Here is a 16,545-nt window from a genome sequence, read left to right as displayed (position 1 = left end):
TATGTGGAGAAGACAAAAAAAGAGAAAGTCTCACATCAACGAGGCTAATCAATGGGATATGGAGATGCCCATCGATTGATGTTAATGCAAGGAGTAGGGATTGCCATGCAACGGATGCACTAGAGCTATAAGTGTATGAAAGCTCAACAAAAGAAACTAAGTGGGTGTGCATCCAACTTGCCTGCTCACGAAGACCTAGGGCACTTGAGGAGGCCCATTGTTGGAATATACAAGCCAAGTTCTATAATGAAAAATTCCCACTAGTATATGAAAGTGACAAAACAAGTGACTTTCTATCATGAGGATTATGGTGCTAATTTGAAGCACTAGTGTGGCAAAGGATAGTAGCATTGTCCCTTCTCTCTTTTTCTCTCATTTTTTGGGGCCTTCTCTTTTTTATGGCCTTTCTCTTTTTTGGGGCCTTCTCTTTTTTATGGCCTTTTTTTATTCCTCACTTGGGACAATGCTCTAGAAAATGATGATCATCACACTTCTATTTATTTACAACTCAATGATTACAACTCGATACTAGAACAAATTATGACTCTATATGAATGCCTCCGGTGGTGTACCGGGATATGCAATGAATCAAGAGTGACATGTATGAAAGAATTATGAACGGTGGCTTTGCACAAATACTATGTCAACTACATGATCATGCTAAGCAATATGACAATGATGAATGTGTCATGATGAACGGAATGGTGGAAAGTTGCATGGCAATATATCTCGGAATGGCTATGGAAATGCCATAATAGGTAGGTATGGTGGCTGTTTTGAGGAAGATATAAGGACATTTATATCTGACAGAGCGTATCGTATCACGGGGTTTGGATGCACTGGCGAAGTTTGCGCCAACTCTCAATGTGAGAAAGGGCAATGCACGGTACCGAAGAGGCTAGCAAGGATGGAAGGGTCAGAGTGCGTATAATCCATGGACTCAACATTAGTCATAAAGAACTCACATACTTATTGCAAAAATCTGCAAGTCATCAAAAACCTCGGTACTACGCGCATGCTCCAAGGGGGATAGATTGGTAGGAAAAGACCATCGCTCATCCCCGACCGCCGCTCATAAGGAAGACAATCAAATAACACCTCATGTTTCAAATTTGTTACATAACATTTACCATACGTGCATGCTACGGGACTTGCAAACTTCAACAAAAGCACTTCTCAAATTCACAACTAATCAACTAGCACGACTTTGATATTATTATCTCCATATCTCAAAACAATCATCAAGTATCAAACTTCTCTTAGTATTCAACACACTCATAAGAAAGTTTTTACTATTCTGGAATACCTAGCATATTAGGATTAAGCAAATTACCATGCTGTTTAAGACTCTCAAAATAATCTAAGTGAATCATGAGAGTTCATTTATTTCTACAAAATAAAACCACCACCGTGCTCTAAAAGGATATAAGTGAAGCACTAGTGCAACAACAAACTACTCCAAAAGATATAAGTGAAGATCAATGAGTAGTCAAATAATTATGCAACTATGTGAAGTCTCTCTAACATTTAGGAATTTCAGATCTTGGTATTTTATTCAAACAGCAAGCAAAACTAAATAAAATGGCATTCTAAGAATGGCAAACATCATGTGAAGAAGCAAAAACTTAGGATCAACCGAAACTAACTGATAGTTGTTGAAGAAGAAAGGTGGGATGCCAATCGGGGAATCCCCAAGCTTAGATGCTTGAGACTTATTGAAATATTATCTTGGGATGCCTTGGGCATCCCCAAGCTTGAGCTTTTGTGTCTCCTTAATTCCTCTCATATCACGGTCTCCCTAAATCTCACAAGCTTCATCCACACAAAACTCAACAAGGACTCGTGAGATAAGTTAGTATAAATCATTGCAAAAACCTTATCATACTCTACTGTAGCAAATCACTAAAATTATTTTTCAACATTGCATACTAAATTCCTCTGCATACTTAATAGTCCTATCCTCAAATAGAATCATTAAAGAAGCAAACATATGCAAACAATGCAAATATAACAGCAATCTGCCTAAACAGGACAGTCTGTAAAGAGTGCAGCAAGATCCATACTTCCCTAGCTCAAAAAATTATTAAAGAAAATTCCCACTGTAATAAATTTATCAGAGCTTAATATGCAAAAGGTTTCAACATTTTATCACATTCTGACTTTTCTAGGGAATTATTGCAACAGCGGTAAACTTTCTGTTTTCAAACAGCAACATGTGGACTTCTAAAATAGGCATAGTAAAGGCTATCAATGCCACTTTTATTGAAACAAAAGATGCAAAACATTGTTCTAAATAACAGAAAGAAAATATTAACAAAATAAATTGACGCTCCAAGCAAAACACATATCATGTGGTGAATAAAAATATAGCTCCAAGTAAAGTTACCGATGAACGAAGACGAAAGAGGGGATGCCTTCCGGGGCATCCCCAAGCTTAGGATCTTGGCTATCCTTGAATATTACCTTGGGGTGCCTTGGGCATCCCCAAGCTTAGGCTCTTTCCACTCCTTATTCCATAGTCCATCGAATCCTTACCCAAAACTTGAAAACTTCACAACACAAAACTTAACAGAAAACTCGTAAGCTCCGTTAGTATAAGAAAATAAATAACCACTTCAAGGTACTGTAATGAACTCATTATTTATTTATATTGGTGTTAAACCTAATTTATTTACTTATGGAACTCATAAAATTCTCAAATAAATTGCTGGACCTGAGTAATTTCTCTATTAATCATATTAAAAAATAATTAACTAAATAGCACTCCCCAAATAAAAATGGCAGCAATTCTCGTGAGCGCTAAAGTTTCTGTTTTTTACAGCATGATCGCAAAGACTTTCCCCAAGTCTTCCCAAAGGTTCTAGTTGGCACGATCACTAATTAAAAGCATAAAACCACATCTAAACATATGCTAGATGAATTATTTATTACTAAACAGGAAAAAAAATCAAGGAACTAAAATAAAATTGGGTTGCCTCCCAACAAGCGCTATCGTTTAACGCCCCTAGCTAGGCATGATGATTTCAATGATGCTCACATAAAAGATAAGAATTGAAACATAAAGAGAGCATCATGAAGAATATGACTAGCACATTTAAGTCTAACCCACTTCCTATGAATAGGGATTTTGTGAGAAAACAACTTGTGGGAACAAGGATCAACTTGCATAGGAAGGTAAAACAAGCATAACTTCAAAATTTTAAGCGCATAGAGAGGAAACTTGATATTATTGCAATTCCTACAAGCATATATTCCTCCCTCATAATAATTTTAAGTAGCATAATGAATGAATTCAACAATATAACCAGCACCTAAACCATTCTTTTCATGATCTACAAGCATAGAAAATTTACTACTCTCCACACAAGCAAAATTTTTCTCATGAATAATAGTGGGAGCAAACTCAACAAAATAACTATAATGTGATTGAAAATTAAGATCAAGATGACAAGTTTCATGGTTATCATTATTCTTTAAAGCATACGTGTCATCACAATAATCATCATAGATAGGAGGCATGCTTTCATCATAATAAATTTGCTCATCAAAACTTAGGGGACAAAAAATATCATCTTTATCAAACATAGCTTCCCCAAGCTTGTGGCTTTGCATATCATTAGCATCATGGATATTCAAGGAATTCATACTAACAACATTGCAATCATGCTCATCATTCAAATATTTAGTGCCAAACATTTTATAGATTTCTTCTTCTAGCACTTGAGCACAAGTATCCTTTCCATCATACTCACGAAAGATATTAAAAAGATGAAGCATACGAGACAAACTTAATTATTTTTTAATTTTCTTTTATAAACTAAACTAGTGCTAAAACAAAAAACTAAAAGACTCGATTGCAAGATCTAAAGATATACCTTCAAGTGCTAACCTCCCCGGCAACGGCGCCAGAAAAGAGCTTGATGTTTACTACACAACCTTCTTCTTGTAGACGTTGTTGGGCCTCCAAGTGCAGAGGTTTGTACGACAGTAGCAAATTTCCCTCAAGTGGATGACCTAAGGTTTATCAATCCATAGGAGGCGTAGGATGAAGATGGTCTCTCTCAAGAAACCCTGCAACCAAATAACAAAGAGTCTCTTGTGTCCCCAACAAACCCAATACAATGGTAAATTGTATAGGTGCACTAGTTCGGCGAAGAGATGGTGATACAAGTGGTATATGGATAGTAGATGATAGTTTTTGTAATCTGAAAATATAAAAACAGCAAGGTAACTAATGGTAAAAGTGAGCATAAACGGTATTGCAATGCTAGGAAACAAGGTCTAGGGTTCATACTTTAACTAGTGCAAGTTCTCTCAACAATAATAACATAATTGGATCACATAACTATCCATCAACATGCAACAAAGAGTCACTCCAAAGTCACTAATAGCGGAGAACAAACGAAGAGATTATGGTAGGGTACTAAACCACCTCAAAGTTATTCTTTCCAATCAATCTGTTGGGCAATTCCTATAAGTGTCACAAATAGCCCTAGAGTTCGTATTAGAATAACACCTTAAGACACAAATCAACCAAAACCCTAATGTCACCTCAAGTATCCGTGGGTACGATTATACGGTATGCATCACACAATCTCAGATTCATCTATTCAATCAACACATAAAACCTCAAAGAGTGCCCCAAAGTTCCTACCGGAGAATCACAACAAAAACATGTGCCTACCCCTATGCATAGGTTCATGGGAGGAACCCGCAAGTTGATCACCAAAACATACATCAAGTGAATCACGTGGTATCCCATTGTCACCACAGATATGCACGGCAAGACATACATCAAGTGTTCTCAAATCTATAAAGACTCAATTCGATAAGATAACTTCAAGGGGGAAACTCAATCCATTACAAAAGAGTAGAGGGGGGGGGGGAGAAAACATCATAGGATCCAACTATAATAGCAAAGCTCGCGATACATCAAGATCGTATCACCTCAAGAACATGAGAGAGAGAGAGTGAGTGAGAGAGAGAGAGATCAAACACATAGCTACAGGTAGATACCCTCAGCCCCGAGGGAGAACTACTCCCTCTTCGCCATGGAGAGCACCGGGATGATGAAGATGGCCACCGGAGAGGGATTCCCCCCCTCCGGCAGGGTGCCGGAGAGGGTCTAGATTGGTTTACGGTGGCTACGGAGGCTTCTGGCGCCGGAACTCCCGATCTATTGTGCTCCCCGATCGTTTTAGGGTATATGGAGATATATAGGCGGAAGAAGTACGCCAGGGGGGCCATGAGGGTGGAGGGCGCGCCCCCTACCTCATAGCCTCCTCGAAGCTTCATTGACATAGACTCCAAGTCTCCCTGGTTCCTTCTGATCCAAAAATAAGTTCCGTGAAGGTTCAGGTCAATTGAACTCCGTTTGGTTTTCCTTTTCTACGATATTCTAAAACAAGGTAAAAACAGAAACTGGCACTTGGCTCTGGGTTAATAGGTTAGTCCCAAAAATGATATAAAAGTGGATAATATAGCCCATAAACATACAAAACAGTTGATAATATAGCATGGAGCAATCAAAAATTATAGATACGTTCGAGTCGTATCAGCATCCCCAAGCTTAATTCCTGCTCTTCCTCGAGTAGGTAAATGATAAAAACAGAATTTTTGATGCGGAGTGCTACTTGGCATAATTTCAGTGTGATTATTCTTAATTGTGGCATGAATATTCAGATCCGAAAGATTCAAGATAAAAGTTCATATTGACATAAAAATAATAATACTTCAAGCATACTAACTAAGCCCGAGGAGGCGGAAAAGCCTGGCGGGGCATTGGGAACTGTGCAATATGGCTCTATATGTAAAGTGCTCTACTACTACTTTGTAGCTTGTAGCGTTGCATGCATGGACTTCACTCCATTATCGGCTCTACTATAAAAGAAATTCCTCTTGACGTGTTTTTTTTGAAACGGAGGCAAAAGCTTTGCTTCATCTCATTCATAAAGAAGGAACTACTAACAAAGTTCGACGAGATCCATTACACCTCCACAAATGGAAGCGAAAAGCCTAGTCTCGATGTATCAAATAACTGAAATGTTCTGGCCCCGTAGTAACCGTCGCTGATAAACAGGCTGCTAGTGTGTGCGTGAGAGGAGTGGCTGAGTAGGCCAGCTACGTGAGAGGAGCGGCTGAATAGAGCACCGAGAGTACCCACTAGGCCACTACGCAGGTGTACTTTCCCTGCATTGATAGTACAACGATGGTTCTAGAGAACAGTACGTATTACCCTCCACTTCCAACTGTAGCTCCTTGGCCCTGAGATTCAAGAGTTCAAAACTGGTGCACTATACTAGAAGTACAATACATCGCACTACTAGTTGAGAAAGTAGTACTAGTACTGCTACAGAACGAGTACGTACTCCTCCGTCACGTAATGTAAGACATGTTTTGACACTAGTTGGCATGTACAAAAAATAGCAAAAACATACCCAAAATATCTTAATGGACGCCAAAAACTACTAGCTAGTGCCAAAAATTTCTTACTAGTGCTATTATTTACAGTATAATGCAATCCCACAAGGTCCAATAATGCTAGTACTAGTAGTAAATAATAGCCTCACCCCTTCGCTAAGGAACGATCTATAGTTGGAAGGGACGAGGCCCCGCGGTTACTACGCTCTTATCTCCTCCTCGCCAGTCCCCCCCGAAGAGAAGGCAGTTCGTTGCTGCTCCCATGGATTCGCCAGGCAGTTCTCCTCCTCGTCGAGGATGGGAGACCTAGGACGACGATCCTCTAGAAGAAATCGCACGCCGCTCCGACGTCCTCACCACCACAAGACTCGGTGCTTCCTGCACCAACTTTTTCAAGACGGTGCTTAAAAAGGCTTGGGAAAAGACCATGCTTGTTGGTCTTCCATGCTTCCTCAAGGAGAAGGTTCTTCAATGGGACAATCCTTCGAACAGTCCACCGCTCCCTGGCCATGGTTGCATGTTGACTCCACTAGAGTTGCCGATGTTGAGAGGTAGTCGGATTTTTTCCGATGAGCAGGTCAGTAATGGAGTTTGATCATGTAGTACTTAGTTATTCCATTTCCATCCCGTAATTTCTCCGCTGCCCACCGTCTTATATATAGGTCTGGGTCGGTGCCAACGAAGATTGGCTTGCATACCTCTGACCGAATACCACCATCATTTTGCACAACATCCACAGCAGTGCGGCCGTTCGGGAAGACCCCTTCTCCACCATTGGGATCAGCCTTCCGGACTGGCTGGGCTTGAATACGTATGATGATGCCTACATGAGATTGAAGAAGATAGCAATTGCGGACCCGCCGACAAAGCGACGTGTCTACGACGATTACTATCTCATCGCGGTGTTGGACATAAGGATTGCATAAATGCAAGAGGAAGTAACGCCAGAGGCTGGCGCATGTTGGCGGCGGCAAATTTGTACCCCTACACGTTCGAAGACGCCGTGCGCCATCTAGGCCGCATCTTCGCAGTGACAAGCCAGGGTACTTGTTTCATCTGGTTGCCATCCTATGGTACGGGAGATTACAAATGGAATGCACAAACCATCATTTGCATCCCTAACAGTACTCCATTATTTTGGAGGGACCAGTCATCCCGCGATCAAAATAAGATCGCCGATCCTGGATGTGCATTTGCATCCGCGATTCGGTCGAACCTGGAACCTTGTAGCTGACTTTGGCATATTGGGATCAACTATCTTAGCAGTCGTTACCCATGGTACCACTGATGTGCAACATGGTCACACATTCTACCACGATCGGACTGTCACCATCTACCCAGGTATTCCATTTTTTAACCCTCTCGCCTTCTCTTTCATTGTTGTACTAGTACTCTACTTATGTACTAGTAGGAGTACTTTTTTCCTTGGAGGACGCGTATAGCTAGCTAGGCCGTTGAAGACTTGAACCCACTAGCTGCCACCATTTTTGTTTTTCCATGTCTTACTATCTCATCCATGTAGCCAAGAGTGGCTATATATAATAAGCCAGTTAATTTACTTCCTCTACACCGGAGTAGTACTATTTGCTGCACAGTATTACTGACCGCCATATTTGAGCACACCATTATTATGCATGGACCTTGACTATGTACATCGCCATGTGTCCAGATCTGAGATGCCGCGTGTACCAGATGAACGGCACCGAGTTTGACCCCCGTGATGCTACGTGGGTGCCGAGGAACACTCTTGGAGAGTACTCACCTTTCATTGGGGACAACTACCCCATTGTGAAGCGGATGCCACCTTCCGTGCACGACACGGAAGGCCTGCCATTCATGAAGCATGGTTGTGTCTTCAGTGCGCACCGCCGGATGAATGACATGCTGGGACACGCTATCCCTGATTTATGCCGCTTCAGCTTGGAAGAGTCTCCATCGCATGGAACCGGACTAGAAAGCTGCGACAATGATTCCCGTTGCCCACCACTATGGATCGTGCCATCCATGAAGAACACCTGGGACTGGAACCTAGAGGAGGACATTTAGCCCATCTATAATGTGTAAGTGGAGTACGGTAAATTGTGGACGGTAGCGCTGTGAATATATGTAGACTAGTCGTGCACAAATTTATCACATGAATTGGAGATGAACTTGTGTGGCATACTGACATTTGTCCTTTAGAATTTATTACTAGTAAATGTGTTATGTGTACGTGCAACTTGTGTGGTTGTTGCACGGGCTCCAACACACTCTTTGAGAAAAAAAGGTGGCACAACTTTGGATATACGCGACGTGGCAGCATCATACAGTAGCATCGTTTGCTATAGTTGTAGTACACTCCTACTATGACGACAACTCCTATAAAACCTTGCGCTTGGCTCTTTGCCTCTTCGAGAGGTTCAACAGTTCGTACTCGTGTGAACCTTGCACTTGGCTCTTCGCCTCTTCGGAAGGTCCAACAATGATGATACTACAGTACAATATGCTTTTGGCAATCTGACACTGATTGAACTGTTGCACGTCCACCGCAAGGGCGGGGGTGAGGGAGAGGGCGCTGTAGTCAAAACCCTCTCCTTGTCCTACGAACCACCGCACACGTGGGCGAGGGAGAGGCGTAGTAAGCAAGCTTCTCCTCGTTCGGCAAGTTGACGGGACACATCAAAGCAGTACTAGTACTAGTCCATACTACGTCCTTTCCGGTTAATATGGCCTAATTTGAAACGAGAAAAATACATTGGTGGTCAACGTATGTAACAATACGCTCTTTACGGTCACTATATATAGTTTTGCGGTGATTATACGATCACTAGCTCATCGTAGAGCACCGTATTGCACCCTACTGACCGGCCACATAGTCGACGTGGCACTTTGTTGACTGGTTAAATTGTCACCTGGTTTCTGGGTCCCACTTGTCAGTTGGCAGAGCAAAGAAATTAGTTAAACAAAACTTTACACAGGCGCGATAGGAGTCCAACCCTTGCGCGCGAACCACCCTGGCTGTGTATGTGAGTGCATGCACATGTGCTCCCTCGGTCTTCCAACAAAGAGTGTACATCGGCTAAAAAACAAAGTGTGTAGTACATCTACACTTCCAATGCATTTAGCCTTTAATCTAAATCGATATTGATTGACTAATGCACCAACTTGTGCTCTAGGTATAGGCTACATGTCTATCCTTAATTACAACATGCAGCGACCTTCATTTAATCTTCTTCTCTCAATGGTCTCATGCACACATAAGTCTGCTACTTTTTGGCGTTAATTATGCCTTGGTCAATGTGTAAATCTCTAAATGTATAGTCTTTCACGGACGTAGGTTGAGCACTTGAGCGTGAGCGTGTGTGTTGCATCATGTGCTATGTGCCGCATGGGTGCGTGAGTGTTGCGTGCGTCCATGTGTACGTGTGAGTGTTGCATGTTGCATGCATGGGGCTTACTCCCTCCCATTGACATGTTCATATTTCAAGCTTCCTTTGTTCCCTCCATATGGTGATACTCCCTCTGTTCCCAAATACGGAGTAAAATCCTCCCTCTGTTCCCAAATACGGGGTATTTGTGTTTCTAGAGATTTCAACAAGTGACTACGTACGGAGCAAAATGAGTGAAGTGAGCGTAGAGGCATAGGGATAATGTAGAAAGGAAGTCTTCGCAATCCATTATTCCCCATCTCGGTCAGAGAGAACTATTCAACTAGTCTTTGTAGTGAAGTCACACTACACGCTGCAGCAGATGGGACGCTTAATTAATAAGCTGAACCAGCGTGTTGGTGTTGCTAAATCAGCCTTACCCAGTATTGCCATCATGTTTGCCAGTAGAGCACGCTTCTGTCCTCCATTAACTGACATATGGGCCCTCTTGTGGTAGACCCACATGTCATCAGTGTAACTATTTACACTCCGAAGGACGGTATATCCTGGTAGTAGTAGTAGAATTGAGATTTAATGCAATTTCTTCCCCGTCTTCCACTCTTCTTCCTCCTCTCTTCCCCATCACCGGCCGCACACCATTTCCCCCCGCTCACTGCTCGCCCGCCCACGCTATCTTCCTTGGTAGCTCCTGCGTACCATATCCCCCCGCTCACTGGTCGGACACACGAGGAGAAGCTTCTTCGCTCGCTCGCTCAAATCCACTTCCCCGCTGGCTCGCAGGCACCGAAAACCCCAATGGCAGAACCGACTGACACGCAGAGCCGCAATTGGAATTCCCTCCCTGATGTTCTCTTGGAGCAGATTTGTAATCGTATGGACCTACTCAGCACCGTCCGTCTGGCCGCATGCTCAGTGTCTTTGTACCGTCGACTCGTCTCCGACCGGCCGGCTCTTTTCAAGACACCCTGCTTGTTGATGCCCGATCCTCACAGGTGGCCCAGACACCAACTTGAAGATCATATGGAGGTTGACATGGTTCCCCTCGACATGCTACCACTACCCGCCCACCTGTCCTTCATGCGCGGCCACTACTGGGCGGGCATGAAGGCCAACTAGATCATCCTAATCCACCAATCCGGTAGTCCGTGGCGTCTCATGGATATCTACACCCTGCGAGAGATCACCCTTCCATCGTTGGATACCGCCGCCATCGAGCCTCGCGGCCCGCCGGACACTCCTGCCTACTACGAGCTTTTGGCTCGACCTCTGTTTGCTGAAAGTTGTAATCTGTGAAGTGCCCACACCATCAGAAGAGTACATGGATTACAAGCTCATTGCCTTGTTCAACATGGGAATAGTCTATCTGGAATCCGGTCACCATACATGGTTATGGCTCATCGTCAATCTCGTTGAGGCAACATTTCTGTCGGATGCTATAGTGCACGATGGCATCGTTTACGTGGTCAACGCACAGATTAGCTGCCTATACTAGTGGAATCTATCATCGTGTAATTGTTTTATCTCATCTCATCTTTACCTTATGAATACGACTGCCTGTTCACTGTTACAAATTTAGAATAGATAGTATGTCTATAACCACATCATTGCTATATGTTCCTCTCATTTCCTAGATTTTTATGACCACACATATTATTGTTAGAGTTGATATGAGAACAATTGGCATCTAATGGTTGTTAGAACAGATATTATGAGCATAACATCATGATTGCTATATGTTACTCTCATTTCCATGATTTTTATAACAACGCATGTTATTGCTTAGAGTTGATATGAGAACAGTAGTGGTAAGTGCTATGGTAAAATATGAGTAGGCTCTGTCATAGCTGTTTTCCTCTCATTGTTACATGATGTTTGAACCATGACATATTGCTAGAATATGAAAGCCATTGGCTTATTTTTTAACTTGGGGTATGATTATGACCACGGCATTGCAATTCTCTGTCTATGATATGTGTCACTGTTATAATAATCTAAATTCCACACATACTCTGAACATGATTGTTTATTTTTATCCTTTTGGTCTCCAATTTATCTTGTTGCAGCAGACGCAAATGCGCTGGCCTTCATGATTCCAGGACCTGGAATCATACCAGCCGATGGGTGGTGGTTTATCGCTCGTTCAGCTGACGGCGGTCATTTGATGCTCATTCGCACGTACCAAATTGACCAAACCATTACATCAAACCACATGCAGTACAATGCCTGGGGCGTTCGTGACATCGATGGCTATGGCTACTTCATGTTCGAGAAAGATCCCAGCTCCGTTGGGCCAGGCGTATTCAACTGGAGGCGGGTTTACAGCCTCGGCAACCACTCCATTTTCCTCGGGCTCAATTATTCGATCAGCCAACCAATCATCAATCATATCACTGGTGATGATTACCGTGCTATGCAACTTCCATTCGCCAGGGGGACTGTGTTTACACATCATACCATGGGTTTCATGAATCACCATATCCAGAGATTCGTCGACAAAGCTTGTTGCCAGATAATCTTCAGTGTGTGAAAAGCATCAAGCTTCCATGCAATGGATGGCTTTTACAAACCCAACATGCGGCGATGTGGTTCATGCCAACAGCAAATATGCACAACTTGATTCATACTGATATCTAGGCTGAGCCATGTATTCTGCTGTTGTAGCATGACCCTCTTTTGTTGGATATTATGTATTGTTGTTAGTTTGAAGCACTCCTCTGGTTTGAAGGATGGATACCTTTCTGGGATCAAGTGCATCCTAACTCACCTACGCAGGATGTACTGATAATGATGATGGAGATGATGTGCAGTATATATATATATATATATATATATAGGACAGCACTATATATAGGCGCCTATATATATAGGACAACACTATTCTAATCCTCGGATTAGAATAACTATTTGGATCACAACTCCCTTATATAGGCGCCGACTGGACCCTCCCGAACTCCTGACAGCGAAAAAAGCACCCACCACCCCGACCTTCCCCGCCCAACCTCCCCACGCCCGCAACAAATCCTGAAGCCGCCGCTGCGGTTCCCCGGCCCTTGCACCCACTGCCCCGGGAACTAGCCGCCATGCCGCTCCCACCCTAGATACGACATCCATCACCCGCCCCATGAGACTGGTGGCCCCGAACCTACCTCTTCATCTAGCTCTACCGCCAAGATGCTCCCTGCTCGTCGGAGCCCCGCTGCCGTGGCCCAACCTCCTGCCCGCCGTCGCGGCTGAGCCTCCACTCCACCGATTTGCATGCGAATCCCGCATCGCCTAGTGATGCAGCGCCGTAGCAGGTTACCAGGAGGGGAGGTCCACGGCGAGGTGGCAGAGAAGTTCGCCCAAGGGTGAGCGGCAGCTGGGATCTCACCCGCGCGATTCCACCGACTCCCGGGGCGCCGCCTCTCGGCTCCTAGTGTGTGATGACCCACAAGTATAGGGTATCTATCGTGGTCCTTTCGATAAGTAAGAGTGTCAAACCCAACGAGGAGCAGAAGGAAATGATAAGCGGTTTCTAGTAAGGTATTCTCTGCAAGTACTGAAATAAGTGGTAACAGATAGTTTTGTGATAGGATAATTTGTAACGAGCAACAAGTAACAAAAGTAAACAAAGTGCAGCAAGGTGGCCCAATCCTTTTTATAGCAAAGGACAAGCCTGGACAAACTCTTATATAGAGAAAAGCGCTCCCGAGGACACATGGGAATATCGTCAAGCTAGTTTTCATCATGCTCATATGATCCGTCTTCGGTACTTTTATAGTTTGGTATGTGGGTGGACCGGTGCTTGGGTACTGCCCTTACTTGGACAAGCATCGCACTTATGATTAACCTCTATTGCAAGCATCCGCAACTACAACAAAAGTATTAAGGTAAACCTAACCATAGCATGAAACATATGGATCCAAATCAGCCCCTTACGAAGCAACGCATAAACTAGGGTTTAAGCTTCTGTCACTCTAGCAACCCATCATCTACTTATTACTCCCCAATGCCTTCCTCTGGGCCCAAACAATGGTGAAGTGTCATGTAGTCGACGTTCACATAACACCACTAGAGGAGAGACAACATACATCTCATCAAAATATCAAACGAATACCAAATTCACAGGACTACTAATAGCAAGACTTCTCCCATGTCCTCAGGAACAAAAGTAACTACTCATAAAGCATAAACATGTTCATAATCAGAGGGGTATTAATATGCATATAGGATCTGAACATATGATCTTCCACCAATTAAACCAACTAGCATCAACTAAAAGGAGTAATTAACACTACTAGCAACCTACTAGCACCAATCCCGGACTAGGAGACAAGAATTGGATACAAGAGATGAACTAGGGTTTTGAGAGGTGATGGTGCTGATGAAGATGTTGATGGAGATTTCCCTCTCCCAATGAGAGGAGCGTTGGTGATGGCGATGGCGATGATTTCCCCCTCCGGGAGGGGAGTTTCCCCAGCAGAACAGCTCCGCCAGAGCCCTAGATTGGTTCCGCCAAGGTTTCGCCTCGTGGCGGCGGAGTTTCGTCCGAGAAGATGGCTTGTGATTTTTTCCCATCGAAAGACTTCATATAGCAGAAGATGGCCATCGGAGGGCCACCAGGGGGCCCACGAGGTAGGGGGCGCGCCCAGGGGGGTAGGGCGCGCCCCCACCCTCGTGGGTAGGGTGTGGCCCCCTGGTGAATCTCTTCCGCTGAGTATTTTTTATATATTCTGAAAATGTCTTCCATGAAGTTTCAGGACTTTTGGAGCTGTGTAGAATAGGTCTCTAATATTTGCTCCTTTTCTAGCCCAGAATCCCAGCTGCCGGTATTCTCCCTCTTCATGTAAACCTTGTAAAATAAGAGAGATTAGGCATAAGTATTGTGACATAATGTGTAATAACAGCCCATAATGCAATAACTATCGACATAAAAGCATGATGCAATGGTATTCTCCCTCTTCTAGTAAACCTTGTAAAATAAGCGAAAGCCGAAATCGAAAAATATGTCCACATGTTTAGAGATAGATGTGTCGATAAAAAAATAAAATACGGACATGAGGGCATCACGATCATTCTTAAAACAACAACTTACATAATTCTTGTCATATAATTTCTTATGCTAGAGTAATAATTCAATCACAATTTCAAGTATGAATAGTAAACTTCATTGAAAACTAACAAACTATAATCTCAGTCATTGGAGCAATTGCAATTTATCATAACATAGGAAAGAGTCAATATATAAGAGCTTTTTAGCAAGTCCACATACTCAACTATCATATAGTCTTTCACAATTGCTGACACTCACGCAATACTTATGGGTATGGAGTTTTAATCGGACACAGAGAAAGATTGAGGCTTATAGATTTTGCCTCCCAACGTTTTACCTCAAGGGTAATGTCAACGGTAATAGTTCATGAAAACTCACATCCAATTAGCCATATATACCAGGATCTTTCCAACATTCTATGCTTGCCAAAGGATAAAATGTAAAAAGGAAGGGTGAAGATCACCATGACTCTTATGCAATGTAGGAGATAAAAGTAAAAGATAAGCCCTTCGCAGAGGGAAGCAGAGGTTGTCATGCACTTTTATGGTTGGATGCACAAAATCTTAATGCGAAGGAACGTCACTTTATATTGCCACTTGTGATATGGACCTTTATTATGAAGTTTGTCGCTTTTATTTCTTCCATATCACCCATCGTATAAAGTTTATTTTATCCCACACTAATAAGTCATACATATTTAGAGAACATTTTTTATTGCTTGCACCGATAACAACTTACTTAGAGGATCTTACTCAATCCATAGGTAGGTATGGTGGACTCTGATGGCAAAACTGGTTAAAGGGTATTTAGCAGCACAAGTAGTATCTCTACTTGGTGCGATGAATTTGGCTAGCACGAGGGGGAAAGGCAAGCTCAACCATGTTGGATGATCCATGACAATATAAATTATCTCAGATGTAAGAAAACATAACCCATTACGTTGTCTTCCTTGTCCAACGTCAACTCTTTTAGCATGTCATATTTTAATGAGTGTTCACAATCATAAAAGATGTCCAAGATAGTATATCTATATGTGAAGACCTCTCTTTCTTTATTACTTCCTATTAATTGCAATGATGACCAAAACTATGTTTGTCAACCCTCAACAACTTTTATTCATCATACTTTTTCTATGTGAGCTCATTACTCTCCATAAGACTCACATGATCTCTTTGTTTCTTTTTATTTCTTTCTCTTTTCTTTTATTCACTTAAGATCATGGAAAAACAATCAAGCCCTTGACTCAACACTAATCTTTATTATATAGCTCACGGACTCAAATACATAGAAGAATTATAAAGCAAAACTCACGACTAGATCATACTAAGAACTTTTATTCTACTAGATCAAGATATTACCAAAAGGATCGAACTAAGAAAAACGGTAAAGATAAAAGTGATGGTGATACGATACCGGGGCACTCCCCCAAGCTTGGCAGTTGCCAAGGGGAGTGCCCCATACCAGATACTCAATTTGAGACTGTCCCTTGGCCCGCGGGTCTGACACAAGGTTAGAATCCGAGCTCTTCCAGAGTGGTATCTCACTGATGGCTCGGGCCCCCCCGGAAGGGGGCCTTCTTCGCCTTCCACCTAAGCTTCTTCTTTGTTGGTGGAGACGGTGGTGATTTTCTTGATGGCGTAGGCTTGTCGTCCTTCTTCCAAGGCATAGGCTCCCCATCGTAGAAGGATGACCGAGCCTCCTGGAACCTCAAATTTGCAGCCAAAC

Source organism: Triticum urartu, chromosome 1A (assembly GCF_056163025.1).
Source record: "Triticum urartu cultivar PI428250 chromosome 1A, HENAU_Tu73, whole genome shotgun sequence".
NCBI classification, from domain to species: Eukaryota; Viridiplantae; Streptophyta; class Magnoliopsida; order Poales; family Poaceae; genus Triticum; species Triticum urartu.
Note: the sequence above shows the minus strand (reverse complement) of the source record.